General features: G+C 43.1%; 1 protein-coding gene across 2 annotated transcripts in view; it reads left to right on the forward strand.

Annotated features, from left to right (window-relative positions):
• The window catches only part of C1QTNF7 (C1q and TNF related 7), a 50,826-nt gene that overhangs the window by 913 nt on the left and 31,695 nt on the right, over positions 1-18,218 (forward strand). The window contains exon 1 of one of the 2 annotated variants that reach the window (XM_027798157.2): positions 14,087-14,287. The exons of the other annotated variant lie outside the window; for it this stretch is intronic. The gene's annotated coding sequence lies outside the window, so the exon portion shown is untranslated. Of the gene's footprint in view, positions 1-14,086; positions 14,288-18,218 lie in introns of those variants that run through there. 2 annotated transcript variants of the gene reach the window in all.

Below are 18,218 nucleotides of genomic sequence, written 5' to 3' on the forward strand. Positions count from 1 at the left end.
GCTTTGTGCCTATGTGCAGACTGGGAAGAGAATGTGTGTTGTTAAATATAAAGAAAATGCTGAACGTAAGTGATTAAACACAACCTTGGTCTGGGTAGGTGAGACTGTAAATGGATTAGCAGTTTCTTGCTTCCTTTTTTCCCCTGGGTCTCTGGTTACCATTATCCAAGTGAGGCTGAGGCAAGCTTGCCTGCATGCCAGCTGCCCAAAACCTGATACTCACAATGGTGGCTAATTTCTCTAACCCACTCACTTTCAAGGAATGATGAAGCCTTTCAGGTTGAAGTTTTAGGAAAATATGGGTGTGAGCACAGCATTACCCACAGCCCTTGGAGCTGTGCAAGCTATGGAAATTCACTAACAGCAACCTGCTTCAGATATCACACAACTATTACGTTATATAGCATGCTGCATTAAAGAGGCAGAAAATCCCTTCTTCCCCCAGTGCCTGCTCTCTGCTTTCCCTGGCTTGGAACAACTTCAGCTGTGCTACTGGAGCAGATTTTTTCTGGTGGGAGTGCAGGGCCGTTGGTCCCTCTGATGCTGTGTCCCCATGGGCCATGCTCTGCCTATGAAATGCATTTGAAAGTATAGAAACCCAGAGCAGAGAGGGCATGGGAAAGGGTGCAGAAAAGCAAAACTGAAAGTGGAGGAGCTGATATGCCTGCCCACCGTCACAAGAAATCCTGAAAGTCTGGTTCTCTTTGAAGCTGCCCCTGGGCTAAGTTTTGTGCTGCGTGGGAAGCCCACCATCACCATCCTCGCTGAGGTCTGCTAAGGCAGAGCTAGGGACATCTCCATCAGGTGCCACCTGGGTGAGAACTATGTGGCATGGGAACTGGGAAGCATATGACCCTCTCTTAGTGGTTGCCTGTTCTTTGTCCTCCCTCTGTAATACTCCACCGACCTGACAGGTAGGTGAGAGTGAAGGTGGTGAAGGCTGATCCCACTCCATACTGCTTAATGACACAGGAGACAAGATGGTTTCTGAAACTATCTAAGCCACAGGGACTGCTTCTGGCTCAGCAGCAATAACAGGGAATGATGCAAACGAAGAACGCAGTGTTCATATTGTTTCATCCCCTCCATCATCTCCACATTTCACTGTTGCACTTATCTATGGTTCAATCACAGTGGCAAAGTGACAAGGTAGATTGAAATCCACATATAAGCAGTGTCCTGAGGACTGGATTAGAGTGCCTGCAGTAGAAGATCCTATGATAGAGCTGACATATATCCTTAATTCTCCATGACATGTCCGTTCACAGGTCTGTCCCATGCACTGGTAAGCCTAATCTCCAGAGTCCTTAAACAGGCGCTCCAGCAATTTTACACATACTGTCATGACAAGATCAAATAATACCCATGTTATCAAAGAGACATATTGCAGATGATAAGGTGACAATTTAGTTTGACCAGAAAAACTTAATCTCACAGAGGAGTGAAAATTCTAAGGCTGCAACCTTTTATACAAATAAGAGGCATTAAAAAAGATGCAGTTTCCGGTTACTAGAGGTTGCTTGTTGCAGATACAAGCGAGATAATTATTGGCTAGGTTTGTTTTAGTTACAGGCATCAGTCTGCAACTGTCAGCAAAAGGTGTTCGTTTCTGCCTAACAGCCTCTCTAAAGTAAGAGGTGCAGATCAGTAGGGTAGTTTCTTTGCTGGAGAGAAGAAGAAATCCAGATTACTCTGATTTCCCAATACTGAAAAAAATTGTTTGGGTTCTTCATAAATTAGTATTCAGATTTTATTTTGGAAAAGCAGTGTGAATCTGCTCTTGGTTGTCTAGCCTCAAGCTTCACCTGGTGTCGGATACAGATGGGAAAGCTTGAAGCAGTGAGGACAGGACTGCAGAGGACCTGACTCAAGTCTTCAAAGATACTTTACAGTTTCATTAAACCTTGGGGGGATAGGACCATATGATGTCTACACATTTCTGTGAGGTGTATGTGTTGGGAAGGGCAGGATTGTTTAGTACATCACCAATTCTCATCACAGAGGATAATGGGGACCATTTTTAAAGGGGAAGAATAGGCTGTACATAATGGGAAAAAGATTCTGGCAGCAAGAGCTATAGGGTTATAAAACAAGCCAGAGGGAAAGAGGGGAAAAATCTCACTGGCTGGGTTGTTTCACTTAGTCTGGGCAAACCTAGAAGAAATCTGTGGGGAGCAATCTTTCCTAGGCTGAGAGATGTGAGAATCCATATGTTGTGCTGGCTTAAATGTATTGGCTTGTCTTCCGTCTATCTACTGGATTTGTCTTCCTCATCTGTGTATCACATCTCTCAGACCCGAATGGGGTGCAGCCTACGGAAGTGGAGGCCAAATCTCAAACAAGATTTAATGGAGATAGTTGACTGTGTTTGGACACCACCAGGCCACCCATCCTATTTCAGCTTACACTCTGCCCTCCCCCTTTGGAGAGACCCCAAACCCAAAATCAGACACTCTGTAACAAACAGGAACATCTGGCAAGAATCTGAAGTTAAAGCTGGGGAAGGAAAGGAACGGTTCAGTAAGGGGATGGGTTTTTTCGGATGTATTGTAATTCATGCACTCTGTTTTATTCCTCTCAGTCTTTGCTACATTCTTTCAATAAAGATATTTTTCTTTCAGTAAAATGTGACTGGAGAGGGATATTAGTAACGGAGGTGGGACCCAAAATGTTGTTTAAAAAATGTGCAATAAAAACAGGGAGTGACAATGCTATAAAAACAAGGAGGGCTTGAAGGGCAGAGCTGAAGAGGTGTGTGTCCAGCCTGCTCACCCCACCTCTTTCTGATGGGCCTCAGGGCTAGGTCCAGGGCAGCATGGGAGTCCCATCACTGCAGCACAGGGGTATCTGATCTGTGAGATATATATGTGTATTTTTTGTACCCTTTAGGAAATAAAAAAGAAGGCTGAAATTTTTTCTGGATATGTCCAGGAAAACTCTCCCTTTTCTTGGAGGGAGATGCTCCCTGTGCTGGAACATGCGTCTGCTATTCTCGCTAGCAGTAACGACTCAGGACCAAAAGTCTTTTCCCTTTTCAGCAGCCTATAAAAACTTGATGTTACGCCAGCCTTGCTAGCCCCACACTGATGTTCCTGCACAGCGCCAGTCTGCTGTGTTTCAATGCACCTGGGGACTGAGCCCACCTCCTCAACACATCCCAGACTGCTGTTTCCAGTCTTTTTTCACTGTCACTAAACGGAAGTGGTTCTTTTGGGACTTAGCAGAGAAACACCTAGGTTACTCTTTGCATCCATTACTTATTCTAGATACCATGTCAATTTTTTTTTTACAGAGCAATTGGCTCCTTTGAGTCTTTATGAGCTCCAGCTCTGTGCAGATGTGCTCTGGAAGTTATCTTCCAGAGCCTGTCCTTTTTCGGTCCCCAAATCCGAGAACAAACCTTTGATCACAGCCCTGCATTAGCAGCCCTCCCAGTCCTGCACATCTTTACTTGTGTCCAAATTCTCTTCCGTTCCTCTGCCCTTTTCCTCCTGTAAATTACCAGTCTGGTATCCTCCCTCTCATAGCCCTTCCATTTTCCTGGCGTATCTGTGTGTTTACCCAAGGGCTCCCCCTTTACCACCTCCTCACAGGGGGTTTCTGGGGGGCACCTGCAGGCAGCTGTTCCTTCCTGAAGTGAGGGCAGTCGATCCCGTAACCCCTGCTCAAATGATGGGCTAAGGCACTCTGCAGCTTCCCGAGAACTGATTTCCCAGTGTCTGGAGGAAGACCAAGGCCGCTTTGGCCTCTCTCAAGTTACTCAGTTTCTGTTTTCTGATTTTCTATTACTCAGTGCAGACATTCCTGCTAGAAAGTGGCAATACATGTCTGTAGATGACCTCTGAGTGGGGTGGAGCAGTGAAAAATTATTCCAGGGAGAGGTTTGGAGGTGGGAACAGGATGGTCTGTGCTCCAGGAAAGCAGTTTGCATAAAGGCCTTGTCACAGCTCCCACTCCTCTCCTGGAAGAAGAGAATTTTCACTTCTCTCCCCGGCTTGGGTAAAGGGAAAAGAAAAAAAAAAGGAAAAGTTCCCTTTCCTGATTCAACTTCATCATCATCCACTTCATCATGTAGCCAAGTGTTCCTTACAGAAATGCAAAGATCAAGTAACATGGACAAACAGGCAGAAGGCAACAGCTCAGGCAAGATGGGCGGGTTCAGTGGTCCTGGCTAGCTGTGAAACAAGTTGTTCTGCTACCTCTCCCCTCCCTGCCTCCTGCACCCCCAGAGAGAGCAGCCTGACCTACGGCTCTCAGAGGGGCTCTGAGTGGGTATTTCTTTTTGTTTCTCTAGAAGGGGGGCTGCATTTCACTATATTTTAAGCTTTACAGCTGGATTACATTGCTTTATATTGGAATGGGGCTTTGGAAACTGCATTGCAGATTGCCTTCTGCTTTTTAAGAAGAATCGAGTTTCCTCTGCAGGGCTGCCTAGGTTAGCTCCCTGCACGCTGACAGTCCATGCACCTCGGTCCAGATTTTGTAGTCTGCTTTGAGCGGAACTGTAGTTCGAAATTCCTGTGCATGGAATTTCTCAGACATAAATGCATGTACTTTGCACTGTGTCACACCTGAACGGTGCCTGCTGCACTACTTGTGTAGTGCAGGTGTCCAACTGGTAGGACCTGCATTGAACAGCCAGTCTGAGAGCATGCACTGAACCTGCCTGGGGTTTCTTGCTCTGATAGATCTGATACATTATTGGAAAATCTTGGTTAAATGCACATAATCCTCAAACCCGCCTGAAGAAAATATCCAGACAGAAAAGGAGGGCATCTTGGGAACAACAGCTGTTAGAAAACACCCAGCATCTTGATTTCTCCCTTTCTGCAGGCCTGCTCTGTCCTTGAGGATCAGGGCTGCTGTCTGACAGTTTTGATTGTCAAAGGCTGAACAAAACAATATCTGACTGGTGTGTGTGAAACATCTGTTTCTGCAGCCCATTAGGGCATGTATTAATACCCTTCAGTGAAATCCAGGCCACACTGAGGTCAAAACAATCCTTGTTGTTCCCTTCGTGGGGTTGCACCAACCAGGATCATTGCAGGGGCAGCTTCTTGGATGATGCCCAGAGTATATTCGGATTGCTGCATCGGCAGGATTTAGCTCCAGCTTCCTACTCCTGCAGATAATGGTTTGTAGCCAGGAGGGTGGTTTTCAGACCTCCTGCATGAGGTGAAAGCTCATATGCAGTGCTTTGGTGTTCTGTGTCTCTTGGTCGTTTCCAGCCCACCTCAGCAATCATGAAGTTGTGTCACCTCTGCAGGGATATACCAGGGATGTAAAACATCTTTGTCCCCCCCTTTTCTTCATCAGAAAAGCTGGCCGGGCTGCTTACTGCCACCACTGCTCATGCTTGCATGACCTCTGCAGTGACTCTGGCACAAGGTTTGGATTCCTTGACATTAAGACTTGATGATCCCATAGCAGAAACAGTTTCATTTGCACGGAAGAACTGCCAAGACACCCTTAAAAGGAAGGGTCTGCTGAAAGCATGCTGCTGAATATGCTTGCCACTGCTCCAGCCTTCCCAGACACCATCCTGAGCAAGCCCAGGAGGAGCTGTGGCACCTCCCCTGCCACGCTGAGCCCCTGTGCAGAGGGGAGATGTCCTGATCCTGTTGGACCCTGTGGCCAGAAGTTGACAGGACGGTGCCCTGGCACCACCACCACCCCCCACCCCCCGCCCAGCACCAACCAGAGCAGTCCAGCCAGCCGCTTTGCTGTGCGTGCCTCCTTTTCGGCATGTCAGAGGAAGCAGATGTTTCTAATTTATCACTAAAACCAAACAATTTAATCCCCCAAATATGCAGCAGTGGGGGGTGAGGAGGGGCCCTTCCACTTAAAGCTGATTTATAAATTGGATAATTAAGGTTAATTTGCCCATGAATGAAGCAGATATGTGTCAGAGATCATTACCAGCACTTCCTCCCTCTAATTTTTGCAAGCCCTAAACATCTAAAGCCTTAAGGCTCCTCATCCAACCTGAGGCAACACGACACGTTCCTGTTCTGCCGGCCAAAAGCGGCTGACGCCACTTTCTGTCATCAACAACCCTTGTATTTATTTATTTAGGCCTTCAGAACATCAGTTACGTGTCGGAGGCGCTGCAGCCCTCCGTCGCACAGGTGCAAAGGCAGGCGGCGGTGACAGCTCCAGCATGCCACCCTTGCTTCCGAAGGCAGCCTCAGCTCGGCGGGCGGCAAGCAAGGATGGGAGTGGGCACCTAGAGTAGGCCACGCTGGGGGCCTACAGGGGCTGCCTTCGCTCGACAAAGTGGCTAAAGGTGTTGATGAGAAGGGGCCTGAGCCCAAACCCATTTCAGACAAGACTGAGGGAACTATTGGTTTTGCCTGTGTTGTGTCAGTGCCCGAGGCCACACCATGGAGCTTCAGTATTTCAGCACATGCTCATATATTGAGCCATCCAGCCTACAAATACATGTACCCTGTCCCTGCTGACAACTGCTCCAGACCACCAGTTCCTACTGCTTACAGCTGGTGTTACTGTTTATTAAAAAAGGCTCTTCTCTGGGCAGCTTGGCATCTAGCCACAGCACGTCTGCCATGCACAGGCAGCACTGAAGTAACAGCGATGTAGTAGCCTTAAAAAGATCTTAATATCTCCTGGAGACACAGCAGTCATACCAGCCCGGCTCTGCAGAAGGTCGGAATTTGGGGACTTTGGGTGTCTGTAACAGGTGATGGGAAAAGGCAACCCCTACCAGCAGCAGGGTGATGGAAATGCCTGGGCATCCACAAAACAGAAAGCACCTGGTGTGGGAATGGGAGGGAGTCCTGGTGCAGGGCTTCAGCAGCCCACAGACCGCCACCCTAGGATGCCGGGCTGGGAACATCAGGGCTCAGTGGGGCTGGACCCAGGTGCTGTGGGTCACTGGGCAGCCAGGAATAGGGTGTTGAGGGAGGCAGGATCCTGGCAGGGCTACCTGGACCCCAGGGGTGTAGGGGCTCGTTACCTAAGCGGTAGAACAGGAAGAATACTGAGCTCGATCTGCAAGTTGCTGTGCTAAACCTAGCCCTGTTACATAGGAAATGGACAGCTGTATTGATTTCTTTTGACTACACCTTTAAAAATAGGATTTAATTCGATGCCCTCTTCTGGTAGATGCTGCAGTGCTCCCCATTCCTCATACACTGGTGCCTCTGCTGCGGGAAGGGACCCAATGACTCAGGCTGTCCCAGGCGTGTGAATGCACATTGCAGCCATGGCATAGCATGCTGCTTTTGGAAGTTTGGGATTTCAGGTTTAACTGCAGCAGCTGAGTGGGTCATAAGAAAATGCAAAATAGCATCATATGCAGCTTTATGCTGGAGTCACTGGAAATTGTCTTACACTGGAACGGTGAGAATGCTGTGGGATGCTCCCAGGGTTGGAGCAATCAGGAAATCCTTCTCCTCCATTGTTTCTATTAAATGGTAGGATTAGATAATGTAGCAGGATTGCAAGGAACTTCTCATCAAGCCCAAATGTCAAGTAGGCTAAATGAAAGAGTGAAAAGGAGAATAGAAGAACAGAAGAAAAACAGAAGGAAAGCAGCACTAAAAACAGGAATCAGAGCTCTCAGTTCTTTGCTTGAGCTGCTACACTCCTGTCCCTCCTATACACAATATCCATATAGTGATCTGGGAAAACACTGGATTTAAGAAGAAAATTTAAGACAACCGGAACACTACTGATCTTGAACAGAGCTGAAGCAATTCTATTTCTGGACTAAACAAAAAAAAAAAATCCAAACCAAACCAACCAATCAAAAAAAAATTAACTCAAACCAGACTAATAGGTTTAGGTTACATGCAATGAGAGCAACAGCACCAGTTTATTCTGCAAAGCTGCAATCTGCTTTTCAGTTTTGAAGCCTTCTCCCAAATGAAGAAACCAGATGCCATTAAACTAGCTTGTACCAGTGATGCAGCTCTTCTTGCAAACTGGGCTGCATTTCAAGAGGTGATATGCACTATAAGTGGCTTCTTCTCTACCTAGTTTGAGAGGTGCCTTCCCTCATTCTGTACCCATGAGGCATGGCCAGAGATACCCTTGTGTCAGAAAGCCTCACACTGGCAGCAAAGAGACTGGTTGCAGCTCACTGCAAGAAAAGAACATTTTTCTTTGATGTTTTCAATAGCTTGGTCTGAAATAGCCTCAAGCTCACTCCAGACCTGATGAAAAGACTGATGAATTTGAAGTAGGAAAGCTGTCTCAAATTTCCAGATATATCTTGAACATGATATTTTGGAGCACCAATATTTGTTTCTGACTGTTATTTCCAGGGCTGTAGAGAAGAAAGGGCGACAGATTTAACTTACAGAGGATTTGATCTGTTGCAAAAAGGACCATTTTCTTAAACTGTCAAAAGATTAAGCATAATGTTTTACCACCATGTTGAACATACACGAGCAACAGATTTTTGATGGGAAAGTGACACAAGCTGATAAAAATATTTTTATTCAATGATAGAAAGCAGGTTTTCTAATTCCCAGGGAGTTTATTTTGCCTTCTCACCTTTTATGAAGTAGCAATATTTGAAATGAGTTTTCTTTTGGCTGAAGATACACTCCGCAATGCAAGAAAGAATGTCCTGCCTTCAGCATCTTCTTCCATGCTGTCTGACCTCTAAGAGGCAAGGCAGTTTATTAAAAAATCCTTTCTGACTCTCAAATGGAAGATCACACAGTTCCTCAAGTGCAGGCTCAGGACATTTGTATCTGACCATGAGATTCGCTTTTGATGGGTTTTAATGGTATGTGTTGTTGATGTTCCTAAATTATATGGCTCAGTGAAGTATTCAAAAACAAATGCTCAGCCCCCAAAGGGTCTGATAAAAGGCCTAAGGATAAGCTTTGATGTGGATGTAAAGCTATGGTAGCTGTCAGGTCCTGGAGTCATCTTCCAGTGGCATCCACATGACCAGAAAGGGAGTATATATGCTTCTGCACATTTCTGAGCCAGAACTTCAGCTGGCGTAAATTAATTATGCTGCCTTTGCAATCAATGCAGCAGTACTCATTTATATCAGCTCAATATCTGGCCATTCAGATTTCAAGACTGAGAAGTTATACAGACAAGATATTGCACACTACAGGTTTAAAAAGGAGATTTGCTCTTTACATATTAATGACATATTAAAATAAAAATAAATTACACTTCAAAAAGTCAGAATTCTTCTTTTTTAATGTGCAGTTTGAAACATCACCAGGAATTTGCAGGTCCTGAGTTCTTGCCCATTATTCACCAGTCCATATACTATCTGAGACAATGTGAACAAGTGCCATTAGCATCTCACCTTAAGTGAGATATTGCTGTGGTCCCAATTTGGCTGGCTTGGCAAGTCTGAGCAGGTATGCAGCACAGTGTCCAGAGCAAGGGTTGGTAGTATGGGATATCCACATACAGGTTGCAAAGAAACTTAACTAGATCACTCCAGGAAACAGTAAGTCTAGCATAGATCTGTGACCCATGCTATATTCTTTTTGGTTTTCTCAGAAGTAATATATTGTTTCTTAGCTATGTTCCATTTACATATATGTATATATTGGTGGGACCATGCATAAAACAGTATTACTCACCGAAAGCTAAATGTGAGATTGAAGTGTGAGGGCCATACATAGGAGCCATTTGTTTAAACATCTTCATTTTCATTCTTGTCTTTCAAGACAAGACAATCTTTTTTTCAATTCTTCCCAAGCCCTCCTTATGTATGAACTGAATTTCAAAACAAAAATCTATTCCAGATGTCTTAAGTATATTTTTCCAGGCTTGCAATTTAAACAAGTTACAGCAATACTCACCTTCATATAGTTTTTGATCATTACAATACGAATTCTCACTGACAGCGATGGAGATCACAGGGAATTTTCCTAGTTTCCAAAACCAGCTTTTACTAATTTAGATCCCCTTTCAGCTTGTCAGAAGGGCTGCATTTTAAGTACATTAATTCACTTGATGATCCCTATTACAGCTGCCCACCACATGTGAACAGCAGTAGCGTTACCACTTTTTCCCTTTTCCTCCAGTTCCAGCTTCAGCTTCAGCATTGGAACCCAATACATAGCTGGTGTCTCACAAGTGCTGTGTTACTTTGCCCATTGCATCAAAAAATCATCTGTAATAGCAGGGTGGCTATTAATAACTAATAGCTAACTAATAGCAGGAATGCACAGAGAGCTGACAGCAGGTAGGATGCCAGCCCTGAGAGATCACCACTCAGTTTCTTACTCTGCACAGACTATGTGATCTCTGGCAAATAATGTTGTTCTGGTGCCCTTGGTCCACATCTGTAAAGTGAGATATTATTTTTTTGGCTTCCATGCCCGATAAGTATAATCAAATGATTGGGCAACCAGATATTGCAATAAGCAAAAGTTTGTAATTACCTGAGATACGGGTTGCAAAATCCCTCTGGATCATAATCATTGAGTCAGCTTCTTGCTCCTGGGGATAGTGGAGGTCAGGTGTGCTGTATGGAATGCAAAACTGAATAACAGAGTCATCATGGCACTTACTGCAGAGACAGCTGCCAGCTGATTAGATCTGCTTTGAGCAGATGTTGGATGAGATGAACACCAAAGGACCCTTCCCACCCAAATTACTCCTGTGATTATGTTCTAACACTGCACCTCCACAAATACATCCTCTCAAAGCACTGGAGACCATGGTGCACACCCCCAAAGTAGCACTGCAGGAGACAGCCTGCCTCCATTAGGGACAGACCAACTAAGTCATGATGGACCGAACTGATTTAGGGCAGCTCAATGCCTCCACCAAAAGTATTTGAGTAGCTGTGGCCCCAGGCTGATGCTAGAAACAGTGTAAGTGCCTTTAGATAGCACTGTGCCTCCGTGGAGCCAATCAATGGCACAGTTTATCTCCAGATGAACCATCTAAAGATAATGAAAGTTTACCATATTGGGAAATACACTCTCTAGCTGACATTTACCTGCCATGTCATATTACATTGTCACGGAATCAGTGTTTCAGTCCTTGTTGCCCAGCCTTTGCAGGAAATATTGAAACAGCCTTGTGGTTCCTATTGACTCTGCGTACGTTGCATCTCTCATGAAGTAACTAAGTGTGGGCTTTGTAAAAGCCTTGTGAACTGACATCAGAAGTAACAGCTACCAGGATGTATATCCCTGTGATGCCCGAATTTTTTAAAGCTGTTTGTAAAATTAGACAATTTCAAAACAAAGTCCAGTCAAGGCGGTTTAATGGACTGTGTCACATCAGACATAGGGACCTAGTTTCTCAGTGTCTCGGAGATAACTGTAGTGTCATGCCAGCAGAGCAGCACTCCCAGCCTGCAGGTGGCACAGCCCAACCAATCTTCTGGGTGATAGAAAGATAAATGAGAAACATAAGACTTTAATTTGCATATAAAGGTCTACATTTCTACCAGGAAGAAAGAGAGGGAAAAAAAAAGAATAAAGGTTTTTCAAGTTTTTTATGTGGTAGATCATGACAAAGACTTCATCCAACAAATGTCGTACATTTCTATTTGTGTTATAGTTTCTGGGGTCCTGGCCAAGCTTTCACTTTCACATTCACAGCTGCATTTCTAACTGTGACCCTTAGTTTGGGAACTGTTTTAACTCCTATATGAATGTCTGTGAATGCATATACAATATTTGGTAAAACAGATGACATTTTCAGAGACGAGTGCTGCCTCCAGTTGTGAGACACAACTGCATGTGGCCACAGTGAAACACAGTGTCCTAAGTCTTGTAGGGTTTACACAGCTGTGTTACGGCTGAAATGGGCTGAGGGAGAAATGACGTTGTCCATGCATGGGGGGCTGCAAGTGTCCTGACCTGTGGCTTGTTGCTTCCTCAGGCAAAAAACAGATCCCTGGGGCAGAAACTGAGTCACGCCTGGACATAATTAGCTGGTGCTCAAATTATTGGCATGTTTCAGATGTCCATACTGATAACGACAAGGTTTGGTTCTCAGAGGTTATGTATATATTCCACTTGTCTCAAAACATTTCAAAAAGAAGCAGGTAATAGCTCCCAGCTATTTGAAGTTTAGACTCTGGAAGTTACAGACAGAAAGCTGGATGGGATCCCGATACACCCTGCTCACGGGGCTGCTGTCTGAAAGCTGGGTATCTTCAAGTAGTTCTGTGGTGCCAAGCCTTGCTCCTACAAACCAGGTCACAAGGCCTCCACGTCAAAAAACAAGATTAAAAGTAAAAACTCCCAGCTATTTTCTAAAAATAGAAAAATTGTACTGGGACAAACGGAGAAAACTTGCTTGCTGATGGCTTAGCAGAGAGGGAAGAGGTCTGGCACGGCAGGTGACAACAGGCTCAGCCCTGCATGGCTGAGCAGGAGCCAGAGCAGGGGAGTTCAACACCTACCTACATAACTAAGCCCTAGGTGTGAGACTTGAGCTCGCTGCAGAGAAAAGGAGTTTTGGTGTCTAAAGAGCAATACTTGCACCCACAGTAGTTTTAAAGCAACAGCTTTCAAACATGACACTTCATTTTTTTAAAAAAAGTCAATGCCAATACTTTGAAATTCAAGATTTACGTATATGGTTTGATAGTGCTTCATATTTTGAAAATGTTAGTGGAGGAAGAGAAGCGGAAAACAGCAGGAAGAGCTGAACAGAGTAAAAATTAATTTATTGTAGACTTAGAGTTTCAGTATTTGACAAAGGAAGTGAGTATACATGGAAACTAAATTGAAACTGAGACTTCTCTCGTTCAACACAATATATCAGTGCTACTAGTCAGCTGCAACTGGAAGAGACAAATTAACTACCAATAAACAACCTTGAAGTTTTACATGTGCTTTAGTGTCTTAATAAAGTTGCAGAAAAAGAAGCAACAGCAAAAGCTGAAACCAAATCTGAGATTCAAGAAAAACCTTGATTAACAGACACATAAAATGTGTAGGGGACTTTTCAAGTCCATTGTCACACAAGGGGAATAACACACTAGACAAAAAAGATCATTTGATCATTCTTCAGTAATATTATTTCTTTAGCTACAAATGCTTATTAGAAGTTTTGAGGGCTTTTATTTTAATCTTTATGTTTCATAAGGCCAGGAATATTGTATTTACAATATTTTAAAGTTTAATTTTATGTGGTTAGTTTTTTTCTCTTTTCCCCTCTTTTGCAACTGAATACAATGGAATAAATCAGGACTTTGATTTTCTTTCTTTGTTGTCTGTTTGCTAATCCTTTTATTATGCCTAAAATAGAGGGGGGGTGTCTTACCCTCTCCATAGAAAATCTGTTCTCATTGTCTGAGAATTGAATGACTATGTTTAAAGTCATATCTTTATGCTTGTAAATATAATTGTAAAATGGAGCAGAGAACTTTTTTTTTTCTGAAAACTTAATCTACCTATTTTAAGCTACATCATTATCTTGCTTTTCATATTTGTCTCACTATTTGTTCTACAGAGAACTTCTTCCAAAAGCCGTACTTGTTTTTATCAAGTTTAGTAAGTTTAAGTAGACCAAAGAAAGAGGGAGAGGAAAAAAGGAAGTAAACAGATCTTTTGACAAGAAAAGATATCTGAAAAACACTCATTTTGCTTGCAGGCAATTCATTGCATTTATGATGTCTGAAATGCTAAACTTCAGTCTGGGTTGCATTTCCTGGCTGAGGTACAGAGATTCTCAGAAAACTGAGGTTTGAAATAGAAAGTCAGCAGTAACTTCATCTGGAACACAAGGAACCTCAGCAGAAGGGACAGAGCTGAGAACGCTGCCACTTGGGAGCTATGAACTGAAATAGAGACGCCTGTCATCTTTGTTTTATTTTTAAAATATTGGAACAAATTAAAGGCTGAAAATATGCATTGTGTTTTCATTTTGCTGTGCCTGCAGTAGAAGCATTGCTTTCATACCCTACCGGTACATGCCACAGTTTCTGCTCTCTGATCGCTCACTCTTATGTTACTGCTCAAGTATGCATTCAGAAAAGAGCCAGCAGATATAGTAGATTTATTCTAGTTGTCGAGGTCAAGGACTCTTTCTTTTTTTTTTTTTTTTTTTTTTTTTTTTTTTTTATTCAGCTGAGAGGGAACTCTTTCCTCATAACACCAGACAGGCTTTCTGTTTTGCAGTCTACTGTCAGTGTACACCACTGATAAAAAAACATGTGAGGGTATTTTTAAAGGAAATTATTTATCACTCTAAAGCACCGGTGAGTTATGTGCTGTCTCCAGTGCCAAAGTTAGGGGGCTTTCAGCAAAGCACAGTGTCTGCATGCACTGCAATTCAAAGACTCCAGCTGCTGGAAGCTCTTGCAAGCCATGTAAGTAAAGGGCTTTATTTCACTAAACCAAACTTCATATATTCTCTTGCCTCGTAAAAACTCTGAGATAATCTAAACTTGAGATGAGTTTCATAATACTAGTAATGTTGTTATCTTTCTGTTGCTTTGATTAATGTGTGTACGTCAGCACAATAACTAAATAACCTTTTTAGAAATGTTTTGCTTGTGAGTAGTGTAAGGAGCAGAATCTGTACACGGCTCAGGCAAGCTTTGTTTGCTTTTCTGATCGCTGACCATTTCTGTTCTCTGTGATCAGCACAGACAACTCTCTGATTTCTTTGATTTCTTTTTATTCTGATTTCAAGAACAATGGGAAGCTGGCAGAAAAATGCAAAACCTGTGCAAAGGAAAACAAAGAGCAGAAGGGTAGTTTATAAAGCAGCATCAGCGAACTCAAAAGTGGTGTGTAAACCCCATGTTGAACTTGTGGTCTTAAGGGATTTTATATGCTTTACAGTGAGATTTAAGAGGTCACAGATTATGTGACTAAGAGGAACATTAAATGACAGAAGAAATATTTTGATTGCTTTATAAAATATATCTTGATGTTCATGCTCATATTTAAGTTAATCACTTTCTGTATGGTTATTTGGAGTTTATTGCAAGGGATGGATCAACTTTCTCTGAGCTTCACCATGTAGTTTAAGGTCATGACACATTTCCTTGTCCTCTATGCAGTTACTGTATGTATTGGCTTCAATAGGCCTGGCAGACAGGCACTGAAATCTCAGATTTCTCTTCTTGTCTGTGAGGTCCTCCCTGCCCTTTTGGTTGATGGCTGCCCATATGCAGACAGGGTGATAAATGAATGGAAACTGGCTGTTGTGCCAGGAAGCTCGATTAGCTCCACTGACCTGATACAGGTGGTATTAACCTGAGACAGGAATTTCATGCGCTCAGGGTTCCCGGTATCTTCCTGTCCACAGAGTCTCTAGCCCCCTTGCATTCCTTGAAGCTTTTCCAAAAGCATCTAATCCCTCTGACTTCACACCTTCTATTTGGCTCACACTTTTTCCAAGTTCCCAATAACTTTTACCAGTCCTTCCCTCTAGACTTGCATATCTGAAAGGTGCAAACTCTGCCCTCCAATGCTCACAGTGGAAATCTGGCACATACCCACAGGGCAATAACAACTTTATTTATTGCAGATAAGCCACCACAATTGCTTCCTGCATCAGGTGCTCAGAGGAACATAGATATTGCCCCAAAGAGCTTTGCACCTCTCCCAACCCTTCTGTTGATTTTAGTTTTCATGGCAATGCAAGACCCACTTGGGGAAAGGGGCACTGTCCGTTAAGAGAGATGCACACGGGTCATTGAAGTCAACGGGGAGGCTGTCCTTGACTTCAGCCGGGCAGTCAGACCTGGGTGCCAAAATAGCAAGGAAATTAATACATATGCAAGGCTGTGTAGCTGCAGTGTGCTGCTCCCAGTGAAGCTGGGGTATCACGTCCCTGAGCAACAATGGGGAAAGGCTCTGTAGAAAGAAGTCTGCAGGGTGATAACAATCACATTTTAAAGGTGCATTGGCAGTAGTGAGTCAGAGATGTAGGGAATCGGTGTGAAAGTCACGGTCCTTTGCTGATGGAAGAAGAAGACATTGCTTTTCAGGAGTGTTTGGAAAATGACAGAAAGTTTAATTTTCAGGACAGAGATGGATAAGAGCTGAGGCAACTCTTTTTTTTTTTTTTTTTTCTTTGCAACTCAGCTCTCACATACCTAGCTGGTCTAACTGTACTCCAGGGAGAAAACAGCAGTTTGTTATATTTTTTGAATTTGTGTATATTCATGTGTTCCATTAGTCTCTTGGCAAATGCATCTTTTGAGCTCTAAAGCTTTCTGAACCTTTCATATAGTCCTTTGCTTTGAAGTTACAGATGTCTGTGATAAGCAGATGGTTATGGTTTTGAATTTGAACATATTTAAATACTTTGTTGTGTATATTTTATGGGGAGGAATGTACTCTGTCTTACTATGCAGAACTGATGCATTAAATGAAAAGTATCCATGTCTGGATGCTTGATGCCACTTCCTAGCTTGCAAACCAATAAACCACGTTTTTCAGGATTATTTGTTGTAAGATATTTTCACCCCATTTCTCAACTTGTATTTCGAGTTACAAACCAACTGGAAAATGCACTTGTCTGATGTGAGCTCAGTCAAAGTGAACAAGCAACAAAAAGAGCCAAAGGAGCTGCCCTAGTTGAGAATTGCATTCTTGTTCTCATGTACACTGTGAAAAGGCTGAAATCTTTGCTTTTCTTTCTTTTTTTTTTTTTCAGAATTTCCCAGAGGAAATAATGCAGTGCCTATGTATATAACTGCGAAAAAAAAATCTTTTGATCTTTCCTATTCCAAAGTTTCATTTTTCAGGAGGTACAGCTATGAAATTCGATGAGCTGAGAATCTAGGAACATAAGATCTTAGACCAGGAATAAATTTGGGAACACAAATGGAAAGAATAAATCTCAAATAAGAAGATAACTCTCATTTTCTTTCAAGAAAAAGAAGTCAGATAAACATATTTCATCCAAATGTTTTGCTATTGGATATTCATTATATAGTTAGATACTACAGTTCTCTTCTCCCTCTCCACCTGTCTTTCAGATTTGAAGCTTATTTCTTAAAGAAATCACTCAAGACAGTCTGTGACATGTGCGAACTATTTAAACTTTGTTGATTATAATGACATAAGATATATTATTGCATGGCCTCAGTGCTTATACAAGGCACAAGCCTGACTTGAAAGAAGAGACATGCCTCATTTTAAGCAACCTTTGGAGTTTTTGCCTCCACCTTTGAGAAGCAATGGGGCTGTTGAAGGGTTTGTGGTGCTGGAGGGGTGCTAAAAGAGATCAGTGGTGATGCAGGATATGCTCTTTCCCTCCTTTTTTTCCTCTCTCTCCATTCCCTCTGGGAACATTTTCCTTTCTCATTTCTTCAGGATACAGTAACTTCTAATGCCAGACTGTTCCAGAATACAAGTTTTCCTCTTTTTGCACCTCAAATCACCCTCTTTTTACTCCACAGCACCATAGCTGGTGTTCAGCCTTGCTGGAGAAGAGAAGGCTTGGGATGGAGAAGGGGCCTGATGGGGACAGCATGCCCTAGCAGAGTTGGTGGGCTGAACTGTCCACTGTTGGGACTTTAGTGGCCAGTCTCCGTCTCTGCACATACAAGCCAAGTAGCCCACATGTAAGCAAAGCACATGGGCTGCTGGCCCTTGTAGTCTGTTGCCCAAGGCTAACAGCTGCTTTAATTACTGACTTGACTAGCTATGCATTTCCTGGTGGTTTCCTCACTCATATGTCTTCTGGGACTGGTCATTCATTACTCAAGACAACAGTGGACTAACAGAACCATTAGTTTGATCAAAGAGAGCAGTTCCTTCAGTTCCACTTTGAAAGTTTTAAGATCTCTTCTGTATCCAATACTGTAGGGTTTAAAAGAAGCGGGGGGTGGGGGGTGGGGGGGTGGGGGGTGGGGCGAGAAAAGAAAGGAAATTGTTGAAGGGTTCTATTTTATAGTCTATTATTTGACAATGTAATGTTTAGAAATCTACATACAAATGAGAAGTAGTTGTGAAAACTTCTGATTGATGGGCTGTCTTTCTTTCTGACAATTCTAATTGTTTAAAGACTGTACATGTTCAAATACTTTGAAAACTGCAGATGGTACTCTGCTACCTGACAGCAACATAACTGAGAGAGATGCTCCCCTAAATAAACCCTTGAAATTATATGAAGAGATTACATTATGATGTATGCCAGATTTCTCTTGTATATATTGCAAGATCTCTTTCTCTCTGCGTAGCCTTACCATCCGTTTCTGGTCTGGCGCAACACCTCAGCATCTATGTATCTGTTTCTCTGAATACCACTTACTGGACTTACAGATGTGAGGACTGAGG

This window comes from Falco cherrug, chromosome 1 (assembly GCF_023634085.1).
Source record: "Falco cherrug isolate bFalChe1 chromosome 1, bFalChe1.pri, whole genome shotgun sequence".
In the NCBI taxonomy this organism is placed as follows: Eukaryota; Metazoa; Chordata; class Aves; order Falconiformes; family Falconidae; genus Falco; species Falco cherrug.